The sequence below is a fragment of the Lissotriton vulgaris genome, chromosome 2_1 (genome assembly GCF_964263255.1).
Source record: "Lissotriton vulgaris chromosome 2_1, aLisVul1.2, whole genome shotgun sequence".
NCBI classification, from domain to species: domain Eukaryota; kingdom Metazoa; phylum Chordata; class Amphibia; order Caudata; family Salamandridae; genus Lissotriton; species Lissotriton vulgaris.
In genome coordinates this window covers 230850412-230873572 of record NC_141687.1, presented here as the reverse complement: position 1 = coordinate 230873572, position 23161 = coordinate 230850412, and the positions used below count along the sequence as shown (strand labels likewise).

Below are 23161 nucleotides of genomic sequence, written 5' to 3'. Positions count from 1 at the left end.
GCGCCCGGAGATCTTGGAGGACTCAATCTTTAAGGCGGACCTAGAGGATAAAATCTCGGAATATTTCGCGTCCAATGGGGGTACTGCGGGATCGAGGGCGCTGGAATGGGATGCCTTCAAGGTGGTGGTCAGGGGCTACTGCATTTCTAAAAAGGTGGGCATGCGGCGAATCATCCTTGATGACTTGGCTGTGGCTGATCGGAAACTCCGTGAGTTGGAACTCCTCCGCCCCGGGCGTCCTGATCTTCAGGAGCGCACGGCAGCGGCGAAGGAGGCGGTGGCGGCGGAGGTCGAGCGGTTGCGCTGTTTCGACTATAAGGCCTATACTACTAGGTCGCTGGCGGAGGGGGACAGATCGGGCGCGTTGCTGGCGTGGTTAGCTAACCCCACGCGCCAGTCCTCTCTAACGACGTCCAAGCGCACGGCGGAAGGAACCGAAGTACACACTCAGCCTGAGATCTTGAGTTGTTACCTGCGCTACTATGAACGCTTGTATCGCAGTCGCTCTGCCAGGGACCCCGACCTGATTGAAGACTACCTGCGACCCCTGGAGCTCCCGACGGTGGAACCGGACGTAGCGAAAGCTCTGGGCTCCGACATCGAACTGGGGGAAATTCGCAGCGCCATTAAAAAGATGGCGAGGAATAAGACCCCGGGCCTAGACGGCCTTCCGTTTGAATTTTATTCCGCCTACGCTGACCTCCTGGCGCCTAGGCTGCTGATAGTTTACAGAGAGGCGAAACGCCCCGGCTCGATGTGCGAGGCCTTAGTGGTTCCCCTCCTCAAACCGGGAAGGGATTCGTCCGACCCGGCGTCCTACCGTCCTTTATCGATGTTGACGGTCGATTATAAGATACTGAGCAGCATACTAGCATCGAGGTTGCTTGGTCACATGCGTTCTCTGGTCCATGAGGACCAGGCCGGATTCATACCCAAGCGAAACACAACCATGAACATCCGCAGGCTGTTCCGTTTGCTAGGAGACCCACTCGTGGACGCCCCATGCCCGGTAGTCCTTTCAGTGGATTTGGAGAAGGCCTTTGACAGCCTGGAATGGGACTACCTGCGCAATGTGCTGCTACGGTTCGGCCTAGGAGAGGGCTTCGTTAGGTGGACTACGGTACTGTATGCCTCGGCGTCGGCCAGGGTGCGGGCAGGTCCGCTGATCTCCTCGCAATACCCGGTGGAGAGAGGCACGAGGCAGGGTTGTTCACTATCCCCGCTTCTCTTCGCGTTGGCGGTGGAGCCACTGGCGCTGCTGCTCCGATCGTGGGCCCACTTTAACGGTTTCCGGACACCATCGGGCCCACAGTATGTCTCGCTGTACGCTGATGACCTGTTGCTTTTCCTTGAGGACCCGGTTGCTGCCCTGAATGGGGCTGCATCGGCGCTCACGGCATTTGGGGAGATCTCGGGCCTTCGGGTGAATTGGGCCAAGACCTGTCTGTTCCTGGTTCGCAAGGGAACGCCCAGCCCCGACATCAGCGGAGAGATTAGGTGGGAGCCTGACTGCTTTAAATACCTAGGGGTGTACGTCTACCACGACCCGACTGACCTCCTGGATGGGAACATAGCTCGCAGCACTCGCGCGCTGCGTGGTAGCATGAACTTCTGGGCTACTCTGCCGCTCTCGGTGGCGGGGCGGATCGCCCTGCTTAAAATGGTGGCGCTCCCCCGGCTGCTATACTATTTCCGTGCGCTGCCGATTTGGATCCCGCCGGCCACCTTTCGCCTGTTACGGTCAATGGTGGTGGGATTCCTCTGGGGTTCGGGCCGCCGGAGAGTGGCCCTCAAGACCCTGACGAGGCCGAAAGCTGAGGGTGGTCTAGCGGTGCCAGACTTCGAGAAATATTACTTGGCGGCGCAGCTGCAGACCTTCACCCAGGAGGTCGCCAGAGAGTTCCGAGGCCCAGAAACCGGGAGGGGCACCGGGATGGCTAAGCATGTTCTTTCCTTCATTGCGCTGCGACAACGTCTGGCCTTGCAGGACCTGACGCTCGAAGAGAGGACCATTCGACTGTGCTGGAACCGTGCCCACGCCCGGGGACAGTCGCGGTTGCCATATGCACCCGAACTGCCTCTGGGTATGTTGACGGCCCTGCCTCACGGCGGTGACTGGTCACGTCTGGCGGACTGGGAGGATGCGGGTCTGCAGCTGGTGGGTGACCTCTTCGAAGACTGGGCGCTACTGCCCTTTCGGGAGCTCATTGACCGCTTCGATGTTCCTCGTGGCGACTTTCTTTTGCACACGGCCTTGGTCCGGGCGATTCAGGCTCACTGGAAAAACGGACTGGAGGAACCTCCTACATCTCAGGTGTGCCAGTATGTTATGATGTCCGCAGGAACGGTCAAGGCGGTCACTTGCCTGTATGGCAGACTGATCAACGAGGGGCTGACCCCCCTCACCACCTTAAGAACCCGCTGGGAGGCGGACATAGGGAAGGAGATCCCGGAGACGACCTGGTCACAGCTCATGGGGCGGGCCTGGAAGGGCACGCGCCACGCTCGCTTTCAATTGGTCCACTTCTATGTACTCCATAGGGCATATTTGACCCCGGCGAAGATCCAACAATACTTTGCCACGGACTCTGCGGACTGCCCCAGGTGCCGTGCGCCTGGAGCAGACCTCCTCCACATGTTGTGGTCTTGCCCGGGGTTGTCCTCCTATTGGCTTGAAGTGGGGGATACTCTGAAGGAGGTAACGGGGCGGTCCTTATCGGTTGACGCGGCGGTCGGGCTCCTACACTGGTTTCCGCATACCCCCAAAAGTAAAATCTCTAGTAAATTTATCGATCTAGGGCTTCTCCTTGCCAAGCGGGAGGTGACCAGGAACTGGAAGGCAAGGGTTGGTCCAACGGGGGTTCGATGGCGCAGCGAACTTTTGAAGTGGGCGGCGGGGGAGAGCACGCTGCGTTACCAGCTAGCTAGGAGACAACACAACGAGAAGGCGCAGGAGGCAGCGCTAGAATGGGAGACATTAGTGCAGGCCCTCAGGGATTATTGCGCTTCCAGCGACTTCGACAGTGAAGATGCAGCTCGACCCGAGTCCCGTTAGGCGATTGTGCTCTACATGTCTGTAGCATTTCCAGGGTTTCTCCCATGGATCCTTTTATGTCTATTTCCGTACACTGATGGCGGGGTTACTGCCCAGTTAATAGCTCTTTTGGGGGGGGGGGTTCTTTTGCCTTTTTGTAGGATGGTTTAGAAAAGCAGATGACGGACTGTGGATCATTTGGACCGGCTTCGACCTCCTATTGAGTCCCCACTGGTAATCGCCGCCCGACCCTCGGGTTGTGGGCTGAATGGCTGTGTAATAGAATGTCTTGCCGAGGGGAGATGGGATGTGTTATACTATTTCCAATTGAAATTATAATGCTGGTCCACTTTGTAAAATTTTTACTAATTCCTGCAATAAAAATATATTTAAAAAAAATAAAATTTAAAAATTTAAAAAAAAATGCTTTTTGGAGATGCCCCGCTCCTCTGGTTACCTGAGTGGTGGCCTCCTGAATTAGGTACGGCCCCATGCCCAAAAGAAACTGTAAAAAACCTAGGTGTTAAGCTTGATCAGTCCTTGGTACTCAAAGATCATGCCACACAGGTTACAGGAACTTGCCTGAGGGTGATTGGCCTATTGAGGAGAGTCTTCCCCTACTTAGCAGACCATCACAGAAAAACACTAGTGCAGACCCTAGTAATCAGCAGGCTGGATTACTGCAATGGACTGCTCATCTCTGCTAATGAGGAACAGCTAGGCAGGCTACAAGTAGCCCAGAACACGGCTGCTAGGCTGATTTTATATGCTCCAGCCAGATCCCCCTCTCGTCCTCTGTTAAATAAGCTACACTGGCTATCCATTCGCCAGAGAGTGAAATTTAAGATATGCTGCATCATCCATAAATGCTTGTTCGGAACTGGCCCCAGGTACCTAACGGAAATCTTTAAACCTTATGAGCCAGGTCGAACCCTGCGCTCCAAAAATCAAGCCTTGCTCCAGATACCTAGGATTAAAAGAGAGAGACAGGGAGGCCGAGCCTTATCATACAAAGGCCCCACTCTCTGGAACTCCCTGCCTCTCACTCTTAGGCTAAATTCTAATCTGCCTGCATTCAGGAAATGCCTGAAGACGCACCTATTCTCGATCTAGTAGCCTCTCACCAATGTTACACAGATGTCTCTGTTTGGCTCAGCACACGAAAAGAACAAAAGCGCGGAGATACCTCTTCGGGGGTCGAATTCCTGCGCTATAAAAGAGCTAAAATAAATAAATAACAGTGTGGACCGTGGTTCTTGCGCGATGCAGCCCCCAGGGGAAGTAAAGGTCACAGACCAGTCTTCCCCTGGGGAATTCGCGCAGAGACCGGAAGAACAAGGTGGGGGGTGGGATTAGAAGGGCAAGGTGAAGGGGTGGGATTTGGGGGGAATTTATAAGGAGTTGGAAGAGGAGAAAATAGCCTCTTCTCAACTCTTGAGCACCACCGGGGGGACATAAAACTTTGTCCATCCACCCACCCTACAGGTCTTAAGCGATGGACTTGGGGTTTTTCAGGTCTGAGAGTGCCAGTTTAGGGCAGGTTGCAGAGCAGAGGCGTTGCAGTACTTTGGAGAGGTGGTGAGTCACATATGGGTGGATCCACCCCTGGGGGGGGTGGAGAACGGTGCACGGGTGACTGATAGCGCGGCGCGTGAGGCTATGAAGGAAATTCAACAGAGGATGCTTGGAGGGCAAGTGAAGTTGAGAATGGGGAGAGGAAGGAGGTCACAGAGTGAATGGGGAAGAGTCAAACAGGTGAGTTTGGTACCCTAAGGGATATTGTAATCCAATAATTAATTGTGTATGATTCAGATCAGTTGAATATCCACCCTGAGGGAGGGCAGTGTGCAGTTAAAATGAGAGCATTTATTATTTTCTCTCCAATCTCTCATTCTATTCCTTTTCTCGTGCCCACATTTGGGCATCAATAACTAAATTATAACATCACAACATATGGTGTATTCTGACCATCTATGGTTTCATGTGGGGTGATTAAAAAGCGAAATGAGGCAATGAACAGCCATGTCACCTGAGGCCTTTTTCCATTCTTTTGTTTTTATATATCTTGGAGCTATTCGTCTTGTGTTTTCTGGCGGACTGTTTGTTCATAAAATGATTAGAACAAAGGAGCTACACATTGTTCACTAAAAGAAAACACTTTAATGTGAAGTTTTTTTGCATAAATCACTGTTATATCAAAAAAAAGAGCTGGTACCCTAGTATTACAGATAAAAAAAGGAAGCTGTAAATCCTAAGTGGTATTCCTAACAAGCAGAAATCTGAATGTAAAATTGGAATTTTAAAACGGCAGCGGGTGTTAGGCAAAGTATGTGTGCATTTGCCATGATAGGCCCTGCTGTGCAACAAAGACAATAAGTGCAATCAAGTCTAATTAGTGAAAACACTGCATGTTCAAAGGTCTAGTAAATTCCGTTGAAAACTATAAGAGACATAACTACATCGAACTCTAATGGAAGATGCATACCCGAGGCAGCAAAAGAGAGGGGAGAGGAAACTACTAGCAAATACTCAGAAGACTTTAAGTAGCAGCACCACTCCCGCGGAGGATTAATTATTTGACCCATATCTGTAGGTCAACAGACTAGTCACCAGTGCAGGCAAGATCACCGAGTTGGTACAGTGTGATCACTAGAACCACAACCGACTAGCAAGATTACTGGCAGAGTGACTTATAGTAGAACCCTGGTTTTCCAACAGAAGAACTTGCACCATAACAAAAAGGCTATGATGCAAGGAACCATACAAAACGGAGGGCGTTTACAGTGGGCATTTATCAATAATATAATTTACACAAAAAACATTCAAATCTGTAAACGGGGCAATAGATATGGAAACATGTTGACACTACGAGAGAACAAAACAAATCAGCTCTCATAAAGTGATACCCTGGCTGGCTAATAGAAAGCCTTTGCAGCAAGTGACCGTTTTCTGGTATATGTTAATGTACTATCACCTGAAATCCTACCTGCACTAAACAGCTTTCACAGGGAATTCACGTGCCTTTGCTCTGCATGTCAGGTGCTGTCAATGCGGCTGAGAGATTCCCAAACTCCATTAAAGTCCTAATTAAAGGATGCTGTTCAGCAGGTGTAATGTGCGCCGTCTGAAACCTCTTGTTGTGTACATATGATGGAACGCTTGGTACGTGTTCCTGGTCTTGTTTCTGGCACTATTTTGAGAGAAACATGTTCTTAGGCCTTTTTTCCCTTGCACAGGTGACTTATTTGTCGTATGCGGTATGATGTTTGGTCAGGGTACTTGTTTGTTTTCAGGCCCTTTTCCCCGTTGACAGCTGACGTATTTGTCATATGTATTGTGATATTTGGTCAGAAACTTGGTTTTCTCCTTAGGCCTTTTTCCCTCTCAAAGGTGACGTATTTGCTGTAATTATTTGAATGTTTGTTCAGATACTTGCTTCCTCCTTAGGCCTTTTTTCCCTTTCACAGGTGACTTATTTGTCGTATTTATTATGATATTTGGGCAGGCGGTAAGGTCATGATCGGTGAGCAGCAATTTAAGGTCCTTAGGGAGCGTCAGCATTCTCGAATGGGGTCGCCAGGGGGAGGGGCTAATGGTCTCTCCCAGAACTTCAGGGGCAGGATATCCGCTTGGTCGGAAGGGTGCGGGGGAGGGAGTCACGCTTTCCTCAGGCTGGTAGCCACCCCGCACGTACACTATGACGTCATCAAATGGCACGAGTGTAAGGGCCCTCCTGTTATGGTTAAATGGAGTTCACGGTGCGAACGAGGGTAACCAGGAGAGGTACGTACTCTCCCGGTAACCGGGCCCTTGTCGCGCATGCGCACTCGTACCTGAGTGCGCAGCTGCAAAAAAGGATCTGACACCGGTTAGCGACCTTGCCGAAGGCCTCAGAATTTTTGAATGCAAAATTGATAAGTAGGATGTTAGATTTGGTTAGGAACACGCTGTATTAGACATTTGTTAAGGTTAGCCCTTCATACCCGTCTACCTTGCTGTAAATCTAATGTCAGAATTTTGCATTCAATAATTATGTAAATAATGTTTATTTTACCAATTTTATTTGTTTTCATATTTTAATAAATACGGCCGGGGGGTCCCGAGACCCCCTGCCTTCAAAAGAAAACTCCTCGCATGACTGATTACTTCAGGGGTTGATGTGGTGGTGTACACGACAGGGAGGGGGTGGTCGGTAGTCCCAGAACATAAGAGCTGAGGTTCTGGATAGTGGAAATGCGATAGTATTAACAGAACACGGCAGAGATGAAATAGAGCGGGGGTCTCCGAATCACGTGCATGCTTTGCAAAGCGAGCATATTTGGTCCTCGAAGATGTGGTTTATTTTCATTTACATGACAACAGTTATTCATTCCAGAAACACTGGTTCGAGATTAAAGATCACCTTTCTCTTGTCATGCCATTACCACCGATCATTCCCAAGTAGAGGAATACCACGGAACGCAACCTGAAGGCAAAAAGATTCTGTCCCAATGCTTTCCCAACGGGTATCGGGTTTCTAATCTGGGGATTGCCCTAAAGACGAGAAAAGGGATGCTGAAAACAACAAATCGGTCACTGCAGGCCATAAACAAACAAGCATTTGCAATCTGGCCCTGGTCCGATGCAGAAAAGAAGGTAGTAGCCGCCAACTCCCGCCTGGCTCTAGCATCCCACTGGCTCTGATCCCTGCTACTGCTAAGCTGCAGTTTCGCTTCGGTGCTGGCCGTTCCCAAGCCCGAGGTTTGCATGGTGTCACTGTATAATGCGAGTCACACTGTGCAGCAAGGCAGAAGTGACGCACGCTGCCGGCAAGCAAAGTTTAACGAATGCTTCCATCGCAGCTTTACTAAAGCAGCATTTTTTTAATGCATTGCCACTGTACTCCTTAAGCAGGGCTGGGACTTGTGAGCTGCGGGGTACCACAGGGTTTCTGCACTAAAAACATAAACCCATAAGTATACATCCACTCCCCGAGGAGTGCGTGCATCTCTCTGAAGGAAGCGCCTCAAGACTCAGAAAGCATTTTATAACTTGTGCTGTCTCTGCCTCCCGATGCAATTGTGAATACGCCACTGTTTTGTCACGCCAGGGTACGATGTAAGGCATTGCGCGCATACGAGACAAAAGAGTGCAAATTGATTCACCAATCACACGCCAAACAAGCATTTCTTAATGCAATAGTTTGCGCTTTTAGGTGAAACCTATTGCATGGGAATTGGGAGGGTGGGTGTCCAGGAAGGCACGAACAGGAGTGGGAGGGGCTGCAGGGGGGGGGGGCGAAACGTCACAGACTGCAGGAGGAGGAGATGGGGACATATGGGCAAAATTATTTTGGAGTAAAGGGGCCAATAGCCAGGGAAGGATATAAATGACAACATGGCCGTCAGGAGGAGGAACTAACAACTTGAAAACGAATCAAAATGCAGCATTTAAGATTGAAGCCAATGTAAAACATAGAAGGACAGTGGGCGGAGCTTCCCCCACAATACTGTATACAGCATCTCTCGACGAGACAGCGCATGCGCTGCCTGGCCGAGACCTAAAAAGGAATAAAAATAAGGTTAAATGCACTCGTCAATAAGTGCAACCCTGCCAATCAGGAAGAAGAGACCATCTTTCCAGTAGTCCTTGAATTTTCCTCAGCATTACTGTATAATTTAGCTCAAATAGCTGAGAGAAATTAGTTATGAACATTTCTAAGTAACGTATTGGGCTCTGTGAGCCACTCTGTTGCTGTTAGGTAACTGGGTCATCTTAAGCCAATGCTTTGAAGAGCAACAACTCTGTTTTGTCTTGATTATTCTTATATACATCAATACTCCTAAATTCCATATTCAAATCGAGATGCTCGCATAAAATAATAAATTATATCATCTGCAAATAGCTTTAACTTAGACATCCGCTCCACTGGCGCACGAATCCCCCTAATACTACAGATCTTCACTGCTAATGGCTCTGTAAAATATGTAAATAATTTTGGGGACAAGGGGCATCCCTATTGATTGACACCATACCTGGAGTGCTACAGTTGACGATTATCTTTACCTGTGTCCCTTGATATAGATACGTGAGCAATGAAATAAATTGCGTAGGGAAGCCAAATTTGCGCAAGCTAAAAAACAAGGCCTCCCAGTTGACCAAATCAAACACCATCTCAGCATCCATCATTATTACATCTGCACTAGTTTGATTACATGAAAAATAGCCTATTACCTGTATTTAAAAATGTGTATTCGCTGCCATAATGCGATTAGAAAGCAACCCACCCTGGTCCCTTTGGATTAACAATTGACCAGTTGGAATGATCCGGGTGGCCCATACTTTTGTCAGCAGTTTGTAATCTGTATTGAGCAGACTGACTGGTAGATAGGAGTTCACATTTGTTGGGGAATTGTCTTTTTTTTTTTTTTAAACTCGCTACAGTGGACTCCTTGAAGGTTGGGGGTAATACCCCACCTTCGTTTATATAAAATTAAATACATCTTTTAAAAAAAGTACCAATTCTTTTGAAATTGCTTTATAAAATTCAGGCAGAAAATCATCATTCCCGCATAAATTTGCAGTAGGCATTTTTTAGAGTGCTTAGAGAACCTCGACTGCTGTTATTTTTCCTGAGATTACCTCCGTTTCGCACCCCTTGTTACTTCAAAGACTTGATGCCTGTGGCATCAGGAACAACGCTCTGAAGTGGCTGACCTCGTTCCTGGACGAATGTAGCTTCCAAGTCGCTCAAGGAACGCTCCGGTGTGATAGGTACCCTCTGCCCCAAGGGATCAATTCTGAGTCCCACCCTGTTCAATCTGTATGTGGGACCACTAGCAGAATTTGTAGAGAAACATGAGGTGTCGATAGTGTCCTACGCAGACGACACGCAGCTAATCGTAATGTTATCCCAGAACAAACCTCAGACAGCGACCCGCTTTGCCAAATGCTTAGAGGAGGTAGCCGACTGGATGTCGAACCATTGCCTCAAATTAAATGGGAGTAAGATGGAGGTACTGGTGGTGAGTAAAGCACCCGCCATCTGGTCATCTGCTTGGTGGCCAGAAGTACTTGGCCAAGTCCCGCACCCAAAATCAGAGGTGAAAAATCTTAGAATCTGGTTAGACTCCAAACTGTCTTTCGACAATCAGATACGGAAGGTAGCGGGGAAGTGTTATGGCGCCATGAGAACCCTGAGAAAAATCATAGATCTACTGCCATCTAAAGCCAGGAAAACCATAGTGCACGCAGTAATTACCTCACAATTAGACTATGGTAATGTGCTGTATTTAGGCGCGTCCAAAAAAGGCCTTGTCAAACTGCAGAGCGTGCAAAATGCTGCGGCACGTCTGGTTCTCGGCCTTCCAAGGAGAGCTAACTCTAAGAAAGCCCTGTCCACCTTACACTGGTTGCCAGTGGAGAAGAGAACCATGTTCAAGGCATTGTGCTACTGCCACCGCATCCTCTCACATAAAAGCCCGAGATACCTGCAACCATTGCTGACTAAATATACCCCAGGACGAAACCTGAGATCCTGGGACATGGCATTAGTAAACATCCCAAGAATATTCAAGGCCCGTATGGGGCTCGCTCTTTTAGGTACTTAGCAGCCGAAAGCTGGAACGCCCTTCCGATTACCTTAAGAACAGAGCCTAATGAAGGCCCATTCCGAAAGCAGCTGAAGACATGGCTGTTCGCAAAAGCCGAGGACGGCACAAACTAAGGACCTTGGTAAACCACACTTTCGGCGGAAAAGCTGCGGACTGAAACCAAGACCCACCAGCCATCCTAATGTGGCGGTGGGTCTTTGGTGGGTCCGCTGCGGTTTTTCCGCATCCTCCGTGCCGGCGGTGGCTTCCGCCGGCCCGGAGGATGCGGAAATTCCGCAATCATAATAGGCCCCATAGATCGCTTCAGTAGGGCTGGCTGCAAGGGGTGTTACAATCTGTCTGGGGAATGGCATTGATTGGGAGTTAAGGGAAGTAATTAGGCTATGGCTAAAAGTGCTTGTCAATGGAGCCCCTCTCTAACTGGTAAATTATTACAGCCCCGTTAGCGATAGATTCATTACTACAGATCCATAACATAGCTATGGGGGCAGAGAGGCCAGTAATCCTCGGTGGGGGGAGGGGGGTATTTGAATTATATTCAGGATATGACATTGGATACGTCAAATAAGACTTCAAAACAGCTTAAACCCAAGGCAAAAAAATAATAACCACTATGAAACAGGATTTTCAATTAATAGATACCAGGTACGGGGCTCTGCTCAGTATACATGTTGTTTCACGCTGCTTTAAACCCGCATCGCGCCTATATTTCTTTTCAGTCTCCCAGACAATTAAAAGGTTAGGGTCAGATACCTGTGCGAATGACTTTTCAAACTACATTGTTGTTTCCATCTTGATAGAGCTGGTAATCTCCACTAGAAAAATTGGGTTAAAATGGATTATCATATTATGGGCAGTATTACCACCAAGATGCCAGGCTCAGCGTAATGCTAGGGGTGGGCTCCATAATGCATATAAATCCACAATATTCTAAGAATTACCACCATTCGTGACCAACACTGTTCCAGAGCTGGGTGCAAACCTTGAGCTGACTCCCATACCATAATATGCCAAGAATTTCCACCATTATGCCAATGTCAGCATTATAAATGAGAAAGTATCATCACGCCTTAAATATACTTAAAATTACCACCGTTATGCCAGGGCCTATATTATTCCAGAGGGACACCATTCAAAGAATGCCTTAACAGGGTAAGAATTATTTAGCACCAATATGTTAGGGACAATGGTATTCCAAGGGTGGGCCCTGACATGGCATGTCAGGGCCCACCCTGACATGCCAAAAGTATGGCCTCTAGCAGCGCAGGGAATAAGATCTCCCCCCCCCCCATATAACTCACCCATACAAAACAAAAATGTATTACTGTCCTTCCCGCAAATCTGTGACATAGATCTCCCCCCACTCATCAGCCACATAAAATCTGGGTCCCCCAATGACTTCCTTCCTGCCAAAATGGTCGCCCCTCTGATCACCCTCTTAGGACCCTCCATTCAGTCGGTGATGAACATCTCACTGACAGAAGGACAAGTCCCAATGGAATGGAAGAAAGCGGTGGTGAGCCCAATAAGGAAAAAAGCGGCATTCCCATGGACAGACCTTTCGAACCTCCGGCCCATCTCCCTCTTGCCGCACATCAGTAAGATGACCGAGAAGCACGTGAACACCCATTTATCCAAACATATCGAGGCAACGGAGGGCCTGGACTACTCACAATCTGGGTTCAGGCCCAACCACATCACCGAATCAGCCCTCCTAGCAGTGACCAACAACATCAGGATGACGCTGGATGGAGGGGGGGTCGATGATTCTGGTGCTGTTGGATCTATCCGCTGCCTTTGATACGGTGTCACCTGAAGTGCTTCTCGGTCGTCTGAGGGATGTGGGACTAGGGGGTGTGGCTCTGTCCTGGATGGAAAGCTTTCTCTCAGGCCGCTCTCAAGAAGTCAGGCTGGGCTCCCATAAGTCCATCTCTAGGGAGCTCACCAAGGGAGTGCCACAGGGCTCATGCCTAAGCCCCACATTATTCAATGTGTACGTGGCCCCCCTGGCTGACTTAGTGAGATCCTTTGGGTTCACCCCGGTGTCATATGCCGACGACACCCAACTTCTGTTCCCTTTTAAAATCTTAACACCTGCACTAAAGAAATCTTTTGCAGATGGAATGAGGGCAGTGTCAGAGTGGATGGCCAAGAACTGCCTACAGTGTAATGTAGGTAAAACGGAAGTAATGTTGTTTGGGGAGGCAGTGACACTATGGTCCCCCGAATGGTGGCCCTTGGAACTGGGACCTGTTCCCAGTCCCAAACAGACCATTAAAAACTTGGGAGTGCTATTAGACCAAGCACTAACATTAAAAGATCATGTAAACCAAGTTGCCGGCACCTGTTTCAGGGCCATTGGACTACTGAGAAGGGTTTTTCCATACCTACCTGACAGACATAGGAAGACCTTGGTCCAGGCATTAGTCATTAGCAGATTAGACTATTGCAATGGTCTTCCCTTATCAACCAATGAAGAACAGCTTAACAAACTGCAAATATACCAAAACACTGCGGCAAGATTAGTCCTCAACGCTCCACCTAGGACTCCTTCCCGCCCTCTACTGGCTAAACTCCACTGGCTCCCAGTGCGGCAACACATTAAGTTTAAAATCCTATGTACCATTCACAAATGTCTGACAGGTACGGGGCCCAAGTACCTCACAAAAGCCTTCTCACCTTATGTTCCTGGACGTTCCCTACGCTCCAGTAACCTCCAGCTACTACAGGTACCCAGAATAAAAAAATCTAGGCAGGGAGGTCGCGCCCTTGCCCACACTGGTCCTGTCCTCTGGAACTCACTGCCCCAGACACTGAAACAAATTACTAATTACCTAACTTTCCGAAAATCCCTTAAAACCCATCTTTTCACAAACATTTAAAAACCACTTATTCAATTCAATCAGTCACTTTTCTGAACATGGACCAGCACAAACTGTACTCCCCTACTGGCAAAAGCGCGGAGATACCCCTTCGGGGGTCGAATCAGGCGCTCTATAAGAATATAAATAAATAAATAAATAAATAAATAAATAAATAAATGTACATCCAGAATACCCCAAAAATAACCAGAATTATGCCAGGGCCAGCATTATGACAAGGGTGGCAATTAATATGGTATTGATGCCCACAATATATTAGAAGGAATTATCAGGATTATGTCACTGATGGAAACATACAGAGCCATACTCACACATACCCAGTGGCCACTGTGTGGTGGGGGCCAGTTTTGTCACTGAGGGCTATTTACCATGACCCCCCCCCAAACCCTTCTGCTCGCTCCCAGGGCCGGTCCAGCATCAATCTGCCAGGTTGCTGTTTCTAGTCCGGCACTGCTATCACTTAGGAACATCGTGAACTGTGAAGTAGCGGTAGGGCTTCTGAGTTTCAGTCCCACAAAGTGGCTGGGGAACAATCCAGGAAGTGTACTGTCTGAATTGTCACATGGGTGAATCTGCCAGTGTTTCAGAGGAGATGTGGAGGCCAAGCTTCTCAGCAAGGCAGTAAGGAAAATTATGCTAAACGCATTTTATAGCACCATAACATGCATATTTTTTTTAAAGTAGTTAAAAAAGCTACGGAAGTTGCTAGATTCTAGTGATAGATGTGTACTGTTATCCAGCGCAACATTTGTCATTTAATTAGTAATAATAATAAAAGTAATGTTCTATTTCTTACCGGCAATCTTCATTATTCCAGGTCCCGTTGTCGCCCCATTCATTTACATATTGGAGATAACCATCTTCCGACAGAAAAAAAGAGCAGAGGCATGCTGGGACCCTAATACTGCCCCTCCCACCGGGAGTACATAAGCAGTACTTACCCAGCATCCCGTCTGTACAACCAAGCCCAGACAGGAAGGCAGGCCGCCCGTGAGGGAGGGAGGGGCGCATGAATGGGACGAGGACAACGGGACCCAGAGTAATGAAGATTACCGGTAAGTAATAGAACAGTACCCCCAGGTCCCTTATGTCCTCGTCCTATTCATTTACATATTGGAGAATACAAAAGCAGATAACCGGCCTTCCCCACCCACAAGCAACCCAGGAAAAAAACCACAAAAGCAGCACCTAAGGGAGCACCGAGAAGGAGGAAAAGGGGAACCGCAGGAAACAACCGGCCCGCAACCCAGAACAGGACAGCAGGGCCAAAACAAGGACCGGAGACAACCCAGAAGGCCAGAGCCTCAACAAGGAGGCCGCCAATCAGAAAAACTAGAGGCAGGGCAACCGGAACCAAGATCCAAAGGACACGGACAAGCAACCCACCGGACAAGGCTGCCCAGCCCAGAACCACCGGGAAGGCACACAGGACACACCAGCCACAAAGACAGAGCAAACCGCGATATCCCCAAAGAAGGCCAACAGAGCGCAGGCACAAGCATAGAGACCAACAAGGAAAGAGGAAATCATAGGCCAGAAACAGGCCCACCCCACCAAAACCAACGACCCAGCCCCAGAGCAGGGGCCGAACAGGAGCAAGACCCCAATCGAACAGAATGACTTGCAAGGGGAAAGAAAAAACAAAAACCCAAGGAGGCCAAAGAACCCCACCGGCAAGGAGGCCACCAGCCAAAACAAGAAGGACACCAAACCCATATTAGCAGGGAATAGGAGCCCAAAGACCACAGGACAGAGATGCCCCCCAGAAGGAACCAGCCGACAGCCGACCAGCAAGGAGAGGCCAACAAGACCGGAAACCAACAACAAACAAGCCCAACAAGGGCGGTGTGATAACGCTGAGAAATCCAATATGGCCGCAGAGTCACCCGCAACCGGAAGTAGTGGTGACGGTCTAGCGGTTACATTTCCCGATGCCGGACAAGATATAGAAAAAGGCCCGAAATCCCTCAAGGAGGCGTCCAACAGGAGGAGCAGCCAGCAGGAGGAGCAGGCTGAGAGGAACACCGACGTGCACTCCATAAGCAAGAACACCGCACGGGGGAAGAGGAAGGAGGCAGCCAGATGGGCAGAACGGAGGAAAAAGAAGAAGAGTTCCCCATAAAAGCGAAAGAGACAGGCTCTGCAGGAGAAGATAAGGAGGCGGGTTCTCCCCATACCACGGCCCTGGAGAGTCGTGGACACAGGCAAGTGGCCTCTACACAACCTTTTTCGTTTAGAGAGTGGTGAGCAGGTCGGAGGGCCACAGCCAGCTGAACACATTTAAATATCCCTCACCCCAGGCACTGCACAGCTAGGGTCACTGGTGGTGGTGTGCACAGCCCTATTTCCCTTCTCGGTATAAAGAGGACAGGTGTCTAAAGACCCTCTTTCTTTCTGTTTCCTTTTTTTGTTTTTCCCCATCCTGATCGCCCCCGGAGTGATTCAGCCCCGGCCAGACATCCCAGGACTACGGACGAGCTACAGACTCAACTGGACCCTGAGAAAAAGGACTTTAGTTTCTTCTCTTATATTTATGTTTTTTTTCTTGTACATAACTTTACTTAAATAGGGGTGTCTGACAACTGAAAATAAAACAAAATTAGAACCCCTCAAAAAAAAATAGCTTCAGCGTCACTGATTTATCACAAAGAGAAGGGCCGGGAACCTCCCAACAGGCTGAAACCATTACAGGCGGCGACAGAGCCACCGGCCACAACCCCCAGAAAACCCTCAACCCTAAAAAGGGAGGGAGAACAGGGCATGAAGGAAGGCCAGAGCAACCGGGAACAACTAGCAGCCCCCAAATCTTGAAGGCAGACAAAAACAGGCACCAACACCGCAAAGAACCGCACAACAACTCACACCCAGGCCAAGCACACAGCAAGGCCAGGAGCAGCCGAATAAAAGAAACCGCCCCAGGGCGCACAGCACCCAGACCAAAAGGCCACAAGGTCTAATCCCAGCAACACCGGAGAGAAGCCAAACCAGGGCAACAAACTCCCAAACGGAGCCTGGAAGCCAGGACCAGAGCCCGGCAATCCGATGACACAGGAGGACATGCAGGACCAACCAAACTCAGGAAGGAGCCCACGCAGCGCCAAGGCCAAAGCAAAGGGCAGGGAGGAACAGAAAACCCCCAGCACACCATCGGGAAACGAAACAGAGGAAACCGCGAAAGCGGAAGCCGCAGAGAAGGCAGAGGGCCAAGCAGCAGGAAAACTCCAGACAACCCGCAGCCAGGAGGGAGGTCCCCACAGGGTCAAGAGCACCAAAGAATCGCACCCCAACCAGAGAGGGGTGGGATGACACCCAAACAGACACACCCGACACACCCCGGGAAAAAAAGTCCGGGGAAGCAAGAGATAAGCGAGCCAGGACACCAGAACCAGGAAAGAACCAGGAACGCCCAGCAAATCACACCCAGAGTAGGCCGAAAACGACAGCACAGCCACAAAGCCAACGAGGAACAGCTCGAGGCCACCCCGAACCAGCAGGAAGCCACCCAGAGTCCTAGGACCCCACATAGGCCCCAACACAGGTGAAACAAGCCCGGGAACAGAACCAACGCCAGGAGAAGGGCCGAAGGACCCACCACGACGCGGCCACAACCGCATAGCACCCTGTCAGGACACAAAAGAGAGCCCAGGCAAGGACAGAGAGCCCAAAAAGGCGACGCCCAGCCACACAAAACCCCGGAGGAGCGGAAAAGCCCCAGCAGACACCCAGCCAGGCACTCACCACGGGAACCAGGTTGACCAGAACCACCCTGGCATCAACGCACCAGAGCGCATACGGACCAAGTAAACAACAGCACCCGGAAGCGTCTTCGGGGGAACAGCAGAACAGAAGAGGGAAACTGGTGCCACGCCAAGGACACCGCATCAGAGAAAGACAGCCAGGCCCAAACAGCAGCGGCACGAACCCCAGGGACCAAAAGGCGAACCGCCAACGGAAACACAACCCGCGGGGGGGGGACGCCAAGGAAAGGAAGAGCAGACGCCCAGCCACACCAGACAGAAAACCAGGCAGGCGGACAGGAAACACTGGAAACAAGCCAATGGCAAGCAAAGGGAGAGCCAGGGCAGGAGCAAACAAAAACAGAAGCAGCCAGACCCCACAAGCAACCCAAGCACACAGAAGTCCCCAGGATAAACCCTTGAAGCACAAGGCCGGAGCAAAGGAGAACAGAACAGCTGCATCGACGGCAGCACTAGCCACCCAGGCGCAGGCAGAGGAGGCAGAGAGCCCCAGAGAACCCCAGGCACGACACCAGGAAGCCACATGAGGAACCAGGCCCAGCCCAAGGGATGGGGGAACCAGGAGCCCCCACTCACCAAACCCCAAGCAGAAGCCAGGAAGCAAAGGCGAACACCCAGAACCCAAAGCAGAACAGAGGCCACAACACAAGAGCCAGCCTCCCAGGGGAGGCAAGGCCACCCAAAAAGGGGTGGGCAGACATACGGACCCAACACACCCAAGGTGAGGCCACAACACACGCACCTGTGACACCCCGAAGCAGGGCAACAGAGGTGCAGGAAGTAAAGCGAGAAAACCCTAGGCAGGGCAAACAGGAACCCAGGGGAGCCAACAGGGCCCCTCCCCCTACCCTGCAGCCGCCCAAGGACCAGGAACCCCGACTCACCACCTACCAGGGGCAGGGAGCTGCGGAGGAACCCGAAGGAGAGTGGACCAGAAGCGCACCCCAACATGCCGCCGCCGAGGAAGCGAAAGGCGACCCCGACACAAGAGCAGCAGAGGAAAAGGCGCAGGCAAGCAGGCAGGGAGACCCCAGCAACACAGGGAACCCCAGGAGCAAGCACAGACAAAGCCAGCAAAAAAGGAACCAGCCACCACAGAGGCGACAGGAACCCACGCCAACCCAAGGAGAACCCCATAACAAGGTGCCCCATAACAAGGCCCGAAACAAAACGCAAAAGCATGCGAGGCCAGGAGTAGGGGCACCACCTGAAGGCAGTGACCCAATGGAAAAAGGCCCATGCCGGAAACACAAAACACCCCCACTCAGACAACGGGAGGAGAGCTGAGAAGTGGAGCCGGAAGAGGTAGTGGCGGGCCACACCATGCAAGCCACTTGACTGAGGGCCGCCAGCAACCAGGAAAAAAAACGCGACCACCCCCCCAGACCACACACCGCAGGCGGGGGCGGAGGCCAGAACCTGGAGCAACCAGGCAGAACAGAGAAGCACAGCCCCAACCAACGGCGCGCCCGACCCGGGCAGAGCACGTCAGGAGCCGCGCAAGGGAGAGGAGCCTGAAGCATGCGAATTAAGAAGAAGGAGTAGAGCAGCTCAGACAGGACGCTCCCCGAGAGGAGCGGCGTAAGCAGAACGCGCACCCACAGAAGCACAGCCCCCACCAAGGCGCAACAGACCAGGGCAGCAGACCCCGGAGACCGCAGCAAGCCACCTGCGGGAAGCAGACCAGCCCCAGCAGGAAGTACCCCAAGCACAGCCGGCAGAAGGCACAAAAAGCCGACGCCAGGCCCCAAGCCGGAGAGCCAGAGAAAAAATAACAGGCAGCCAAGCGGCAAGGCAAAAGCCAGAAGGAGCGCCCCACCGCCATAGGCACAAACCCCGGTAGAAGGAGAAGGACCCGGACACACAGCCGGCAAACCGGCAGAAAGCGGAGCAAAGAGAAACGCACCCCAACACCACTGGAGCTGGGAAGCCCAAGCGAAGAGCAAACCAGCAGCACAGCGCCAGCATGCAGGGAAGCCGGGAGTGCTCTGACCGGGATGTAGCTCAGAGGCAGAGCGCATGCAATGCAAGGATGAGGTCCTGGGTTCAACCTCCGGCATCCCTAGGAGCCACCCGCAGCCCAACAACCAGAAGGGCCAGGAAGAACGTCACCAAGCCATTGAAACCGAGAGGTCGCAACCAGCTATGAGCACCTCGTCGGTACTGCACAATGTGCGCAGACTCCTTATAATACAAAAAGTACCAGCATTGAATAGTGCGACTGTATTGACAGGAGCTGAACCCAATCCTGAGCCACCAGAGGCACAGAAACACTATTGTGCTAACGCTGTTTGGGAGAACTCCCGCCGGACAAGGACCTGCAAAACAAAAAGGCAGAAGAAGGATCCACGCCACGTAGGAAACTGGCCCACGCTGAAGACCAAGAAAGGAGCCTGTGATGGGACCCGAACCCATGCAGCGCAGGTGCCCGCCCCACCAAAGCCACAGGACGCTGCAACGTCGGGAGCCGCCAACAAAACATAGCAGGCACCAACAGCGGGAAAAAGAAAAGAACGACAACCACACACAAGGCCGTTATTTTCAGCATGATTGCAGAAGCAAAGAAAAACCACTATGCAGGACTTACCCGGGAGGGAGGCCGGTGCAACACACTCCACAACACCAACAAGGCCCTCCTCCCCTCAACACCAGCACAAGTCGCACCACAGGAACCACGCCAGGGCCGGGCAGACCGTCAGGAGCAAACACAGCACGACTTCCACACAGCCAGGCTTCCAGGAAGACGCGCTCCATGACCAGAAAAAGACCAGGAGGCCGGCGCACCAGCCGCAAAGGGCCGGTGTACCCAAGAATCCACAATCCAGGAAGAAACCAGCCTCCCAGCAAGCCGAGCAGGCCAGGAGGCAGTACAGCCAACACCCCGAACGAACAGCCAGGCAGCGGGACGGGGAGTACCTAGAGAGGGAAGCCACTCAAGCCCAGTAGCAGCAGCACCAGCAACCACAGCAAACTTCTGTCGATAGACAGAAAAAAAGAACAGACGGGATGCCGGGTAAGTACTGCTTATGTACTCCCAGTGGGAGGGGCAGTATTAGGGTCCCAGCATGCCTCTGCTCTTTTTTCTGTCGGGAGATGGTTATCTCCAATATGTAAATTAATGAGATGAGGACATGAGGGACCTGGGGGTAATACGTTTATAGTTAAATTACTTAAAACCTCTACAATCTGTAATAGCATAATCGATATTGAATAATGTCCAGATTGAATGATTAACAAGATATTGATACATCTGATGATAGATCGTAACAGATGATTGTCATAATAAGATTTAAAAAATGCACATCCACTGACTTACAAACATTTAGCATTTCGTCATTTTGTTGATATTGTAAGGATAAAAGGTTGAGTGGTCCTGCTGGAAACTGAGCATATGACCACATGGTTAAACACATAGTTCTGTAACATAAATGTGCAAACTGAAACCCTGACCTGTCATGTGGGCTGTGCTGCTTTACAAATGAAAGAAAGAAAGCAGAGACCCTGAACAAGTACTAAAGTCAAAAGGGGACACATACAATTAACAGAAAAAAGAATAAGGACACTAAAGCAATCAAATAAATGTTGAGGGCAAAGGCTCGCCATCATCTATCTCCATAGGAAGTGGGATCACTGATTCTCACCAAAACAACTTTAAAAGAAGGAAACAGGCAGCAAACTTAATTTTCCTTGATTCATCTCCACAGGAAGTGACATCATTTATTTCCTGTCAAGCATATTTAAATATCCAGCCAAGGAAGAAGGCTTCAATCTCCATCACCCAGCTCCACAGGACATAACATAACTCCATTTTACAGCATCCACCTGTATAGGAAGTGACATCTCTTTCATCCTACTTCAATCAACTCATCGGAGCTTTCCACCACCCGGGCTGCCTGAGCAAAGGGTAGACACAGACAAGCGCACTGCCTTGTTTGGGACTGCTAGAACCTGCATGGGCCAAGTGCCTGAACCCTTTTTTCTATTGAAAACTATGAGGTAAGATATAATCATGTACTTCATCCAGCCAAACCCCACAATCACACCAAGACATAGACAACACAAGCACTCACTTAGCAAACACACAGAACATAGGTCCAACATCATACACATTCCACTAGCCACCACACATCCTCAAACTACAGAAAACTCATGCTCATTAATGCTCATTCTGCAGTACCCCATGCACCAGATGTTGCGGACCTCACCTACTATTCATAACAGAAACATGGATCCGCCCACATCTTTGCATGCCTAGATGTCCTTCTTCCCACAGGCTAGAGCAGGCTTCTCCAACAAGTAGCTTGTGCGCTACAGGTAACTCTCAAGATGCCTATAAGTATCTCCCCTGTGTGCAGCACAGCCTATTAAATTATAAGTTTTTGCTTTGGAAGAATTATTATATGTATTCCACAAACCGAACTGCTTATACTTGAGACAGAAACGTGTATTTTCAGAACCTATAAACTGATGTTTGGAGAATAATGGTTGAATTTCCAACATATATTTAAAGCTGCTGCATGAGTGATAAATCGAGTGGCACTGTGGAGACTTATTGCTAAAAATATGACCTTGATGTCGTGGGCATTGTAGCTATGGCTGTCATGTGTTACCCATTTAGAGGCATCCCACATTCACAAGACCTTTTTATCATCACTGCTGGAAACTTTGCCTGGTGCATTGAGGTTATCAATGATGCCACTTTTGCATGGGGGGCAACTAATGTAGTATTGTCTGACATGGTCACTATTACAACACTAATAATGTTAGTAGCTCAGGATAATTTTCATTGAACATAAGTAGCTCTAATTACAGAAAAGGTTGGAGACCTCTGGGCTACAGCATCCATCATGTGGACCACATACATAAGAAGGGAGGAGGCCTTGCTATCATCCATATGTCCTCCTGTTGTGCACCCTAAGCAGGCAAGTGACACCCAACTCCATGGAACCCCTGGCATGCCACTCTCTACTCTCTAAAACATTTTGTCTAATTTAGAGGCCTTCTAGGCAGACAACTTTGTCTTCCCAACATTACAAGCAATCTAATGTAAACCTCAAATTCTCCTGGACTGACCTCTTCACTATTTCTATTTTCCGGCTCAGAGTCCTACTAACAAACCAAAGTCAACCCAAAAGAGAAAGCCAAACCTTCACATCCAACACCCTTCTAAACAACTTAAAATCTTTTGGGAAGACTATGTGACCATTCACATGCCATTAAAAAAAGGTGCAAGTCAAAAGCAGTCTATTACTCCAAAGACCTTGTTGACAATAAACACCATCCGCAGACAAGAAAGAAAGTAGAAGAAAAACAGAACTCCTGATGACCTCATGATAATGAAGACTGTTCATCAGCCAAAGCAAATTACTATACTTGTGCCATCAATGAACCCACCAGTGGAAGTAGAATACTCTTCAAGACAGTTAAGCACTGTATCAGCATCCGCCTGACAAGTCTATCCCACACCCCACAAATAAGTGCAATGCCATCAACCTGTTCTTCACTGAAACAATGCAGAAGATCTGACAGCACACCAACAATGCCAAGCTTGCTTCTCCTCTATACCCACTTCTTCTTGTAGAGTCATGCAATGATCATCCTTCAAAGCCCTATCTTTTGCAGATTTCACCAACAAACTCAACTCCTTTTCCTTTGATCTTCAACAAAGCTCTCTCCACTGAAGCTTTCTCAACCCTACTTCGCATTATCAATTCCTCCCTCACTCAAAGCATCTTCTCAGAAGCTCTCAAAAAGGCCTAATACTCTTTCTCCTATTGAAATCAATAGTTGACTCTGATGACCTTGCCAACTACAATCCCATCTTCCAACTAATCATCATCTGCAACCAGTCAACTCTAAGAACACATCTATGTTAATCAAGTCCTGCATGACTGC

At 49.8% G+C, this 23161-nt stretch overlaps 1 protein-coding gene across 1 annotated transcript in view; it reads right to left on the bottom strand.

Annotated features, from left to right (window-relative positions):
• Positions 1–23161, bottom strand: part of CAMKK1 (calcium/calmodulin dependent protein kinase kinase 1) — a 1268063-nt gene that overhangs the window by 541651 nt on the left and 703251 nt on the right. The gene's annotated exons all lie outside the window — the stretch shown is intronic.